Source organism: Notechis scutatus, chromosome 6 (assembly GCF_049901735.1).
Source record: "Notechis scutatus isolate UNSWTSFEM ecotype Mainland chromosome 6, rNotScu1.2, whole genome shotgun sequence".
NCBI lineage: Eukaryota > Metazoa > Chordata > Lepidosauria > Squamata > Elapidae > Notechis > Notechis scutatus.
Window position 1 is genome coordinate 62,564,519 of NC_142014.1, and position 13,221 is coordinate 62,577,739.

At 38.8% G+C, this 13,221-nt stretch overlaps 1 protein-coding gene across 1 annotated transcript in view; it reads left to right on the top strand.

Annotated features, from left to right (window-relative positions):
* The first annotated feature begins 272 nt into the window (after nucleotides 1-272).
* The window catches only part of PTN (pleiotrophin), a 102,602-nt gene continuing 89,653 nt past the window's right edge, over nucleotides 273-13,221 (top strand). Inside the window, exon 1 of the mRNA XM_026695076.2 lies at nucleotides 273-1,018. The gene's annotated coding sequence lies outside the window, so the exon portion shown is untranslated. The remainder of the gene's footprint in view (nucleotides 1,019-13,221) is intronic.

A 13,221-nucleotide genomic window follows, 5' to 3' on the forward strand; every position in this document is an offset into this window, starting at 1 on the left:
TCCAAATCTTTCTTGTCTTTGAAATGCTATTTCAACAAAGATAATTTTTCTGAGCAATAGACTAAACAGATCTTTTTTGTTTGTTTGTTAACGATTTGGGTTTTCAGCTGACTTTGAGGGAGCTGACCCCTTTCTTAGTTTGTTAATACTGTACACTTGTCAGCCTCTTTTGAAAATCAATCGTCCAATTGCATACTCAACTACTGTAGTATTTTTGTGAATGGACTCCTCCTCTCACTGTTACAATGATCACATGAGTTGACCATTTGCTTAGACACAATAGGACAAAAATATCTTAACGAGCTGTTTAAAGAAGATGGAGTAAGTTCCTCCCCTCCCTGCTTCATCTCCTGAGCTTGGGCTGAGATTCCCTGGTGGAGAAAAGCTTAGAAATTGATTGGATGCTGCTTACAGCCTCTGAAGTTTTTAAACCCTGAGGTGTTAACTCTTACATTTCCCTGCCATAAACTCTAGGAAAACCAACAACACTCCCCCCACCCCAAAAAAGGATGATATTCCTGACTAGGAAAGTTTTTGCCATTTCTCTCTTCCTGTTTTTTTGGGGGGGCGGGGGTTCAGATTGTGCTGGGAGAGTCTAACCCTTGAGTGACCTGCTTTTAATGAAATTCTCATTCAGTGCCCGTGAGTGAATTGTGCTTTCCCCTCCCTTTCTTTCCTCTTTCCCTCCCTCCCTTCCTCCCTCCCTCTCTCTCACACACACTACACTTGCTCATTCACAGCCTGCTTTATCCATAGTCAAAGGAAAGATCAGTTTCTCTGCCTTGAGTAGCACAGTCGTGGTGAGAACATTCAAAGAGAAGAAAGTGAACTGCGAGGAAGTGGGACAGAGGAACGGGTTGGAAACACAGGGAGTGCAGAGGAGTCTATAGTTTTTAGAGAGGGGGAAGGAAAACCAGAAGACCTCTTGCTTTTTCTGAGCAAAGGTGAAGCCAGCTCTGACAACTGATCACTTGATCTGAAGACCGTTTAACAGAGGCAGGAGGTTTTGCAACTCAAAGTAAGTTTTTTTTGCTTAACTTGTTTCTGACTGTAGGTGTAGTACAGTAAACCACCCACCCACACATAAAATCACATAAAAATGCAACTTGGGGAAAAGGCAGTGAGTCAAAGGAAGCTAAATACTCCTAAGGTCGTATTTCCGTTCATCTGTTTCCATGGCTGAAGAAAGTTGATGAAGCAGATAAGACCTGAGGGACTTCAGAATATGTGTTTTTGTGGGGAACAAGGATGACATGTCTTCTTTTTGTGAGGATGGGTCCACCATCCCCTTCATAATTTCAAAGTGCTGAGCTCAAATAATATGAGCATCATTCATCAACTCACGAGGGATCTTCCTGGTGACGCCTTCTTTCTGTTGTACTTACTGAGGGAATCGTAAGGAGTAAAATAGATGGAGTTGTATGATTGTTTATCTCCTTCTCAAAGGATTCAAGAGACAATTTAAAAGTAGAAAAGAAGATCCAAATCCCCTCAGGATTGCCTCTTGAACCCCACTGGGAAAGGAAAGGGGAGTTGATGAAGAAATGGAAGAGCCTGATTTTAACCACCCCTTCTTTCAAGAGTGAATGTCCTTCAGTCAGCACTAAAATGAGGGCAGAGCTTTGCACACTTTCTCCCCCCAAGTACCAGCTAGTGTTAGTCACCTTTGCTTCAGCTTCACTGGATATGTAGACATATATAAGATGACAGGGACATGGCTGCAGATTACTAGGGCCAAAATGAGTTTTTCTAGCATGAAAAGTCTGCAAATACACATTGTTCTGCTTCTTTGACTCTACTTTTGTGGATTTAATTAAATCTAGTTTTTTTTTTTACAAGAAGGTTTATTTGATGTCATCCTTTTCCTTATGGTGATAGTGACCAACAATTTAATATAGCAGAAAATTATGCTTTCTAAATATTTTTTAAAGAAAGGTGCCAAGCTTACTTGAAAGGACTTAAAGTAGCCTGCATGATGCTTATATTGTAATTTAGATGGATATTCCTCTTCCCATAATCTTGCTTTTATTTTTTTTAACTTTTTAACAGCTGTGATATTGTTGGTTGTATGCTGTCCATAGTCACGTTCAGTGAGGCAGGTGACTGTATAAATTTGTTAAACAAATAATATATGTTTATATATGTTTGCCATTTGCTATGGAACTGCAAATGGTATAGAGAAATAATGGCAGAGTACAGAGTTTCAATATGGTTGCTGCATCATGTGCCTTCAGACAATATCTTGGGGTTTTGTGATATGGAAAAGTCTTTAAAGTTCCATCTTTAATTGTTAACAAGTCAGTAGGAAACTATTTGTCACTATATCTCTGACCATCCTTTTCCTGTTTTAGGAAATGGAACTTTTGTTTTGATTCCATAATTTCAATACAGAATAGGATGAAAAGAGAGACTGGGGAACAGAAGTACAACACAACCTCTCAGTCTCCATTGCTTGCATCAAAGGCAAGATTGAGTTCCATGGGTTCTAATTCGTCAGTTCCAATTTGTGTGATGGAACTATTTCATGTTTGTCAAGAAAAGTGATGTCAGAAATGATGAGTAATGATGGCTGGACAATGAGTTGAATGCTTAAATATAAAACCTGTGTTAAAATTTAAAATTAATTTCATGGAATTAATGACAGCTAAAATGAATTATTGTTCACAATGATCAGATACCTGTGGGTTGAATAACAGATGTGATTTCAACATTCTGGCTGGAAATGCATGTGTCCTAGCTTCAAATGGTCTGCACCAAACTTCAGATCAGTTTGGAATCCATTTAAAGTTGTATTTGTGGGACAGTTTGTTTACCATTCTTCATTCCTGGCCTGCAACGTCTTTAGAATTATACAGTTAGATTCCTTCCTTCCTTCCTTCCTTCCTTCCTTCCTTCCTTCCTTCCTTCCTTCCTTCCTTCCTTCCTTCCTTCCTTCCTTCCTTCCTTCCTTCCTTCCTTCCTTCCCTTTATTCAATGAATAGCAAATTCATGAAGAAAATATAAATTAAAAATCTGATCTGACTTTCAATCACAATTAGAGTTGACCTATTTAATAAAAGTATGGAATTGGTATCTCTTCATTATTTTACTTAAACATGGACCTGCATGTATTTGCATTTAATATCCTTTTACAAGATATGGCTCCCTGGAAGTATGTCTGAAGGCTCATCCCTGCAAGGCCAGTGAAACATTGTGAACAGCAAACCAGTTCACCAAATTGCTCAGAAACTTAACAACCGGTTCTCCCAAAATGGTGCAAACTGGCTGAATCCCACCACTGGAACAGGGCTAGGGGGCATGTCTTTACTTTCTCTTCCCTGCTTCATCTTATCCTGCCTTTGTGAGCTCAGTTGATAAACAATAAAATAACATGACAAAAAATGTACCTTCTCATTTGCATGCTTCTATGAGTCTCATGGGATATAGTACTAAATATCCGGAAATTTCATCTCTTTGCTTTTAATTAAATTTTAATCAAAGATCCAGGGAATAAACATGTTTGTCAGCTGGCCAGAGATTTAAAATTTATTGTTATAAAAGATGCAAATCACTGTTTCATTTGGAGAGAGAACACTCCTTTCTCCTGTGCTAGGATAGCCTCAGATAGACCTTTGCTTTTCTCCCTTTTCATCAAAAAGTGAAATATGCTTAACAATAAAGACAGAAATATCATTTGGCATGGTGTTTTACAATGTAGTAAAAGTGTTTAAAAGTTTATGTTCCACAAGTTCATCGTTTTTATTTAGATTGAGGGGGGAATTCAGTCAGGCTTCAGGCCTTGATAGAGAATAGAAACAACATTGGTCACCCTTTTAGATGATCTGAGGTAGGAGTGGGATGGTCCATCCTTGCTTTTCTTGACCTCTCAGCAGCTTTTGATACCCTTTACCATGGAATCCTTTTGGCCTGACTTAGGGAGCTGAGAATGGGAGGCACAGTTTTATGCTGGTTCATCCATCCTTTCTCTGAAGCTGATTCCAATCAGTGTTAATAGGAGTGAGAAGTCCAGCCCACAATCTCTTTGGGTCCCACAGAATCCAATGATTTCGCCATTCTTATTTAACATCCACAAGAAACCAATGAGTGAGATCATCCATACCTCCATGGGTTGAGGTATCATCAATATGTTGATGATACATAGTTATACACTACGTCCTGGGTGAACTAAGTAATACTTCGGATGTTCTTCCATGGTTTCAGGAGATTTTGGGAGTTTGGATCAGTGGTGGGATTCAATTTAATTTACTACTGGTTCTGTGGGCATTGGGGTGGCAGGGGAAGGATACTGTAAAATCTCCATTTCCACCCCACTCCTGGGGGAAAATTACTGCAAAATCCCATTCCCTCCCCACCCCACTAACCTGCTTTCCAGCTCCGTTCTCCTGTGCAGGGCAACAAAAGAAGACCAGCAGATCAGCTGGGACTCGGGAGGTAGAGAATAGATGGGGCAGGGCCAGTCAGAGGTGGCATTTGCTGGTTCTCCGAACTACTCACAATTTCCCCTACTGGTTCTCCAGAACTGGTTAGAACCTGCTGAACACCACCACTGGTTTGAATGAAGAACAACAGCAGGTTTCAGCTGATTTTGGGTAAAACAGAATTGTTGTGAATGGGGGTGGGGACTCATCTGTACCTGAATTTTTATCAACTTTGATGGGGTTGCACAGTCTCAGACAGAACTGATGAGTTATCTGGAGGTCCTTCTGGACTCACAAACTCCTGCTTGAAGATCACTTGGTAATCATGCCTAGAAGGGTCTTTGGTCAAATGTGTTGTGCGTCATTATAGCCCTTCCTGATTGGGAGGCTCTTCTCTTCGTCACTCACATGCAGTTCATCTACTGCTCAAACTATTACAACTGTTGCAACTGTACCCATGGCTGTTCTGAGACTGAGATGGGCAGTGTCTCAAATCTGGAAGTTTCAGCTGGTACAGAAGGTAGCCACATGAGCAATTTTAGGCACCCCCAAATCTGTATATGTAAAACCTCTGCTATGCAAGATGCATTGGATGCTGGTCTGCTTATGAGTCAACTCAAGATGTTGATTATTACCTTACCCAGCATGCATTCCAGGTAAGCTGTGGAATTGTCTTCTCCCCATTACATTGGCACACACCCCACCCAATCAGGCAGAAAGGGCATATTGTGAAGCCTGTCAGTTAAATAATTTCAGCTGGTGCAGTGCAGGAGAGAGTATTCTCTGCCATTGCTCCTGCTGTTTGGAAGATCCTTCCTACAGAGGTGAGCTGGGTCCTCCACCCTCCTGGCCTTTCAGAAGAATGTGAAGATCTGGCTCCACTGACTTGCCCAGGGCCCCCAGAGGAGCATGCAATCTTGGGGCTGGTAACCTTGAAGACCCTTTCCATTGCTTTTATCTTTTAACTTATCCCATCCCTATTTTATCGGCCTCTTTTTACTGAGATATGGTAAATACAGGTAGAGATTTTAACTTGGTTTTGATGTGTTAAACCAGGGCTGTCAAACTCGCGGGCCGTGGGCTGGATGCATCATGCTCTGGCCACGCCCATGCTCAGTTTAGCGAAGGGGAAAAAAGTCATGATACGTCACATGACACCACTGTGATGACGTGAGTTCAACACCCCTGTTTTAAACTGTTCACTGCCCATAGCTGCTCTGTGACCGAGATGGTCAGTCTCTATATTTGATAAATAAATAAAAAGATGTATTAGCACATGTAAACTAGGAAGACCATAGTAATGGGGATAAAGTCAGAAGTCCTGAGGTTTTGTTTCAGTTGAGAATATCAGATAAAAGATTAAGACAATATCTATGGTCTAATAAGTAGTTTTTTGGGAGTGGAATATAACAAAAATTCAAGTCATCACAATGGAAATGTTTCTAAGACCATTTTTTCCCATCTCCATCAAATCCACAATGTTCTAAATAGTAGAAGATCAAAATCTACTAGCCTTTACCATTTACCCAAGACATATCTGACTTATAGGTAGTCCTTGACATACAACCATTTGTTTATCAATGGTTCAAAGTTAGGATTGGCTTCAGAAAAAGAGCTTTATGACCTGTACTCACACTTACGACCATTGCATACTGCCATTGTTATGTGATGACTATTTGGGCACTTGGCAATTGTCTCAAATTTACCACTGGTTGCAGCATCCTATGGTCATGTGATTGTGATCTGCAACTTTTTTGCTAATTTTTGGTAAAAAAAAATTCACTGAGGGAGCTGGATTTGCTTAATGACTACGTGATTCACTTAAAAAACCACAAAATTCACTGAACCACAGTGATTCACTTCACAATGACCAGAAAAATTGTAATACAATCAGGTCCATGACTCTATTTACAATCACGTTGAACTTAAAACCAAAATTCTGGTCTCAATTGGGGTCGTAGGTCAAGATCTACCTGTACTTTTGAAAATGAATGAAATGGTTGGAACATTTGGGAGTTTTTTTTCCCTTTTTCATATTTTCTCTATCCTCAAATCAGAATTTACAATTTAAAGCACAGTAGATGTCAGATAGACAACTGGGAGGTGGGGGAAGACTCTTTGTAGAGGTTTTGCTTGCTTTGCAGCATTTCCTGAAATGACCTGGAGATCATGCATCTCATTCTCCAGTTCCACAAATATTCAAAACACACACACACACACCTGCTAGAGTATAATTCTTCCCTTCAAACTGAGCAAGAAGAAGCAACCTAGAACTTAGGAGAAATGGAAGTAGAATGACTTGGTTCCAGAAGTTATGAATGCTCCAACACTGGAAGTTTTAAAGAAGAGATTGAACACCCATTCATCTGTAATGGTTTTATAGGGCTTTCTGCCTGAGCAGGAGGCTGTATCTTCAAGGTCCCTTCCAACTCTGTTATTTTGTTATTCAATAAAAATATATCTACCTAGATTTACATATATATTTGATAAAATAAAAATGGTATCAGTATTCTTATGAATATGCACGTGTTTTGCCTTTCCCTCCCCAACATAGGCATGTAGTATATATTTCTTCAGTTCAAATCTCTGTGATAAAATGCCTTTTGTTCCTGCTTTTATTTCTAGCTGGGTCTGCACAGTTTTCTTTCCTTTGCCAGTCATAGAAGGAGTGAAAAGTAGGCAGTGAATCTCACCCAGGAGATTACTTCTGAAGGCTAATAGGATAATGGATCAGGTTCCACAATCTCAGCTAAGCGTGGATTTGATGAAACAGCAGAGTACCCCATTTAGTTATTGGCTAATAGCATTACTTGGAAATTGTGACAAATCAATATGGATAAATATTACAAAAGTATAAGGGAGCTGGGTGAAATGGAAAGGAAGTATTGAGTTTCTGCCTGGATCGTGTGGACGGAGAAGAGAAGGAAGGGCAAAAGAAGGCCAATCACTTGCATTTCAAAGGCGCAGAGACCAGAAACAATGGCAGAGTTAAGAAATACCCCAATCACCAGGACAAGTGATTAGCATCAAAATCTCCCATCTGCTGAGAATGTTAACCTTGAAATATCCTTTGCTTGATCCGGGTAGAATTCTTTTTTTCCTTCCTTCTATAAACTGTTACCAAGTAGTTAAGTAATTGTTCATAAATCATTTGCTTCATAGCATTTAAAATAAAATAAATTTAAAGGGTATTTTAATGCAACGGGGTAGGAATACTGTAAGGAAGAAGCATCCTTTTGATGTATTAATAGAAAACATCTTATGTTTTTATTACTGGTTTTCTGAACCACATATTCCTACACAAATATTATTTCTGATCCTTAGCAAATCACCCATGGGTTATTAATGTTGAGTGTATGAATTAAATAAATTTTCCATGCATTAACAACCATCGTCTTTGCCAACAGTGCTAAAAGATGCAGAATTATGATAGGAGGTGCTGAATTCCTTATGGATCTGACCACAGATTTATTCTGTGTTATCCATGATATTTTACACTTTCTACATGGTGTTTTCTGAATCTTGGCTCAGAAAGATATCGGAATTCATGTTTGTGTGGAGTGAACAAATGTAAAAATGAAGAATACCAGACATACACATTCTCCTGGAAGCTTAAGGAAGATGGTTCCTCAAAAGTAGCTTGATTTCATGAATTTATTTGAGTTATGAGAGATGTGTTTGACTAATGAAATTGTAATCTGTTTGAACTGGATTGTAAATCTTAATTGCAAATATCATAGCTGTTCACAAATATTTGACCTGTTTAGATGGAGTGCTGTGAAGGAAGGCAGGATTTGCACTGATAGCCCACAAATGCACAATTTCAGAATACATAAGTCTATCAGGAGGTCATGAGTGAATGCTCTACTACAGCATCAAAAAAAAAAAAAATCACCAATGGCAATAGCAGGTACCCTATAAATTAGCATTATTCATACTTTTCTGTTCTTGTTAAAGAAAACAGCTGAGATCTCTGTTCTATTTTAAGTGATTTGATACATAGGAAACTATATTATTTGTCAGTCATTGTTTTTGATATATTCTTGTTCTGCTATTCTACTGATTTGCAATTTAATAATTTTGATCTAGAGTTTAAACACTTTGTAAAAAAAAGGAAAATTTATTTCCAGTAATGTCACATTTTTGCTCATGTTATCTATAAGGTCAAAATGAGCTCAGCAACTGGTGTTTTCACAGAGATAACAATGTCATTTTTCTTGGCAACACATGAAGCAGTTTACCGTTTATCCTGGAATGTTGTTTTGATTTCCCAGTCTTGCTTATAGCTCATTCATTCATTCATTCATTTTATTTATAAAATTTATATGCCGCCCATCACCCCAATAAGGTGACTCTCAAATGTTATCCTTTCCTTGAATGTTATCCCATACAAGTCTTAACTCCATCCGACTCTGTTTAGCTTCTTTTGAGATTAGTGATGGATAAGCCAAGGTTGTCTAGTTGTTGTTGTTTTATTTATAGGCAGGTGATTATCCAGGGTGGAATCTAATGCAACTTATGAGTACAGTGTTTCATTTGTTAATGTTACAAAAGGCCCTATACAATTGTCCTCTGCAAAATTGCATAATGAAATTGTGGAGATAATGTCACCAAATTTCTCCTCCAGAGAGAGAAGAATAGAAGTTCTCTGATTTCTTGTATAATGGCCACAGTATTCAGTCTAGCATAGATTCTGTTTCATTGCAAGAACTCTAGTAAGAACTGCTTGGCATCCCAGCTTTTGCTTTGATTTTGCTTTCTTGATAATATCTGAAAATCAGCCCATTCTGAAGCCTTTGTGTATGTCAGTGTGTGTGTGTGTGTGTGTGTGTGTGTGTGTGAGAGAGAGAGAGAGAGAGAGAGAGAGACAGAGAGAGAGAGAGAGAAAGAGAGAGAAAGAGACAGAGACACAGAGAGAAAGACACACACACAGAGAGAGGTGGATGGTGGTGGTTAAGTAATACAGTAAGAAAATTCTACAAATTGAACTTTTTTTTCGAAGGCAGTGAAAAAAACACTATTTTTCCAGAAAAGTGTATTCTAGGAAATGTATATTCAGCTATCAAAATACATTTCTTGGATGAGATTCAGTTTAAGCCTCTTTCTTACCTTTCAAGAAAAGTACACAGCAGTCAGTGTGTAGCTGAATATGAAACCAGGTCACATACTTTCTCTTGGGACTTCCCAGCCTCGCTTTGCTCCGACCCAGATCTTTTGTGTAATTGCCTTTGATCTTATCGTCCTTGCACACAGGGAACAGAGGATTTAAAAGCTTCCTCATAGTCATTCACCTTTCCGGCTTTCTCCTAGATACCCTACTATATAAATATGGCATATTTTCACTATTTCATCCCCTGTTCTGTAGGTGAACGTTTCCTGTATTTTAAAAATATTTTATAAAATGTTCCATTTTACAGGAGGATCATTAGTAGGCCACATATGCATTTGATACTTTCACACACTCCTTTATCATTAGCATTTTCAGGACTCTTCGGTTCAGTACACAGAAAAGGACCCAGTTAAATTAATTGAATTAAAGGGCATGAGTTAAATGGCTAACAGTTTAAAATAAAAATTTTTAGAAGCAGTTGAAGAGCAGTATTAAAACAACCTAGTTTGAGAGTAAATCATCCTTGATTGCCCTTGTATAATATACAATGTAGTCATCAAAGCATCTGTGGCAATGTTTATTTTTTTAACTTTAGTGAATTTTAGATGTGCGGACTCTGACTCTCAAATGGGTGACTGAGTAATTCTGGGAGTTGGGAGTCCACACATCTTAAAGTTGCTTAAAGATGGACCTCCCCAGAATTATTCGCTACCCATTTCTGAAGTTCCAATACTTGCGCTCTCCCTGTGATCAATTTTGGGTGCTTGTAAACCAGGTCCTATATATGGCCATTTGCAGCATCCCACAGTGATGTGACTGTCATTTTCACCATTTTTATTTTGCTATTTGCCTGTATTTATGTCCAGTTTCCAGCAAACAACACTCATTGGGGAAAACAGATTTGTTTAACAATCACAGTGTTAGTTTAATGATTGCCACAAAACATTGGGTGTAGTCATGTGGTGACCTGCATAACGACTACCATGACTTATAACCATAATTCCTGGGTTAATGATGGCCATAAATTAAGGATTATATACTACATTAGGATTAATGCTTCACATTCAAAGCCAAAGGTATGCAACTGGGATCCCTTGGCTGTCCTCTGTTGCAAACAGGTGTTGTCGGCAGGAATTCCCCAATGGCTCTGAAGTACCATTTTGGTTTAGCATATAGCTGTGTATATACACATTCCTACTATGTGTCTGTTGAGAGAGAAAGTCCACTGAGTTCAGTTATGGTTCCTTTCTCCTCAGTATGGACTGAATCAAATTCTAGGCAAATATATCTGAAATAAGAGCCGTCTGACATGGCATCACCAGAGCTGTGGTGGCACAGTGGTGAGAATGCAGTATTGTAGGCGAACTCTGCCAACTGCCAGCAGTTCAATCCTGACTGGCTCAAGGTGGACTTGGCCTTCCATCCTTCCGAAGTCAGTGAAATGAGGACCCAGATTGTCGGGGGCAGTATGCTGACTCTGTAAACTGCTTAGAATACATGTGTCAAACTAAATCATGTCATGTGATATATTGTGATGTATTGTGATTTGTTTTTGCCTTTGAGGAGCTTGAGTGGGCATGGCCTGCGCATGACACATCCAGCCCATGGGCTGCCAGTTTGACAGGCCTGGCTTAGAGAGATCTGTAAAACACTAGGAAGGGGTATATAGGTCTAAGTGCTATCGCTATTGCTAGCTCTATTTTGGTCTGAAACTGATAATTTCCCTCCTGTTGACCTTGGAATGCTGAAAACATACGGAGAACCCAGTGAGCTATTTGCTGCTTTCTCAAACGACCAATGAATGCCTGCAAAATATGTTGTTCAGTCTGCTATTACTAGCCCAACAAAAATACTCTTTACTTTCATTACAAATAAAATGCAATACAGGCACAATTTATCAGTCACAATTGGGAATGGCAACTTGGTTGTTAAATAAAATGGTTGCTAAGTGTTTCTAAATGAAGCCACAATTGTGTTTATGACCTTACTTTAGTTTTCCTTTGCTTTACTAATCTGCAAAGATCATCAATGCAAGGAATGTTCAAAGAGTTACTTTTTCATCACTGTTGTAATTGCAAACGGTCACTAAATGAGGACTGCTTGTAAATCTTGCCATCACTTTTCTTCATATTTTCAACACGTAGTCTGGTTGTGAAAAAAAAGAAAGGAAAAGGAAATTCTGGATATTGGTAATGGGTTGAAGCTGCTTTACTGTCAAGCCCTCCTTGTTCCTCCTGTATTAAGAATCTCATTGGGAGTTCTACAAGTAGAATGATATGACATCATCCATTTGAAACCAGCTGCTTGGCCAATACTTTAATCAATATACAGATCGAAGTAGTCCTAAATAACTAAATAAAAATAATTTTTAGGTTGCAGAAACTACAACTCACTGTAGTAGCTGTTCTGCATTGTTCTGGACTACTGAAATAACTAAAATATTATTACTGGCCCTTGCACAAATGGAGAGAGAGAAAAACCCCAGAACCATATAAATAGCCTGTTATTTTGCAGACCTCTTTCTCCCCTGACCAAGAGAAGGAGAAATCGACATAATTCTGATCACTTTCACCCCTGGTCACAATTCAGCTTTCCCTTTAAAGGACCTGTAAAGTCTTGGGATGCTTTTCAAACACAAATAGGCTTTCTTTGTTTCCTTTGAAAGCATTTCACTTCTCATCCAAAAAGCTTCTTCAGTTCCTTAGAAATTGTGGGAGGTTTGGGACAAAAGCTCCATCCAGTGAGGATATAGATTAAGCACTCTGTCTGAAGAACTTCACAGATGCAATGCAGTGCCTTCAGAAATCATAGGCGCTCCATCCCTGATGGTTTTTAAGAAGCAACTGGACAATCACTTATTTGAAATAGTATAGGTTCTCCTGCTGGAGCAGGGGGCTGGACTAGAAGACCTCCAAGGTCCCTTCCAGCTCCATTCTATTCTAATTCTAACTGAATCAGCTCACTGACTGATCTCACCAAATAACAGGTCACATAAATCCAGAACCACTTTTTAAATTGACACACAATCACCAAATGCCCAGAGAAAACAAAGCAAAATGAAACCTTTCCACTCAATAGTACTTACCTCTCACTGATAAAACCATAGTACATCATATAAATGGATCTGATGAATTAGAAGCTGCTTTTTAAACCTGGTTTTATTGGGGCACCACTTAATAGTGATGGGTAAGGGTGGTATCCTTTAGTTTTGGAGATGCGACAGCTGTAAGCAGCACTTCAATTTTAAAACTTCCCCTTCACTTTCCAAACAAGGAAAACCAGTTGCAACCTTTAATATTTGCCTGAATTATGGATGAAGAAGAAATTTGCTGTGGATTTCTACTGGAGTAGATTTACAGATTTTATTAAAAAGGGGCCCCTCCTGGCACTGAATAGACTGCAAACATTCCTTTTGCCAAAATAGTGGACAAAATCCCATTTATTTGCTCAGATTCAGTTGAAAAGGAATGGGAAGGAAGGGTGGTTACATCTGGAAAAGAAAGAAAGAAAGAAAGAAAGAAAGAAAGAAAGAAAGAAAGAAAGAAAGAAAGAAAGAAAGAAAGAAAGAAAGAAAGAAAGAAAACTTATGTTGAGAAAATTATTCATCTTCTGTATGACACTATGTGTGTTCTGTCTTGCTCCCAATCTACCATACATGGTCAATTTCTCCAGATTCATTCCCCATGTGTTAGT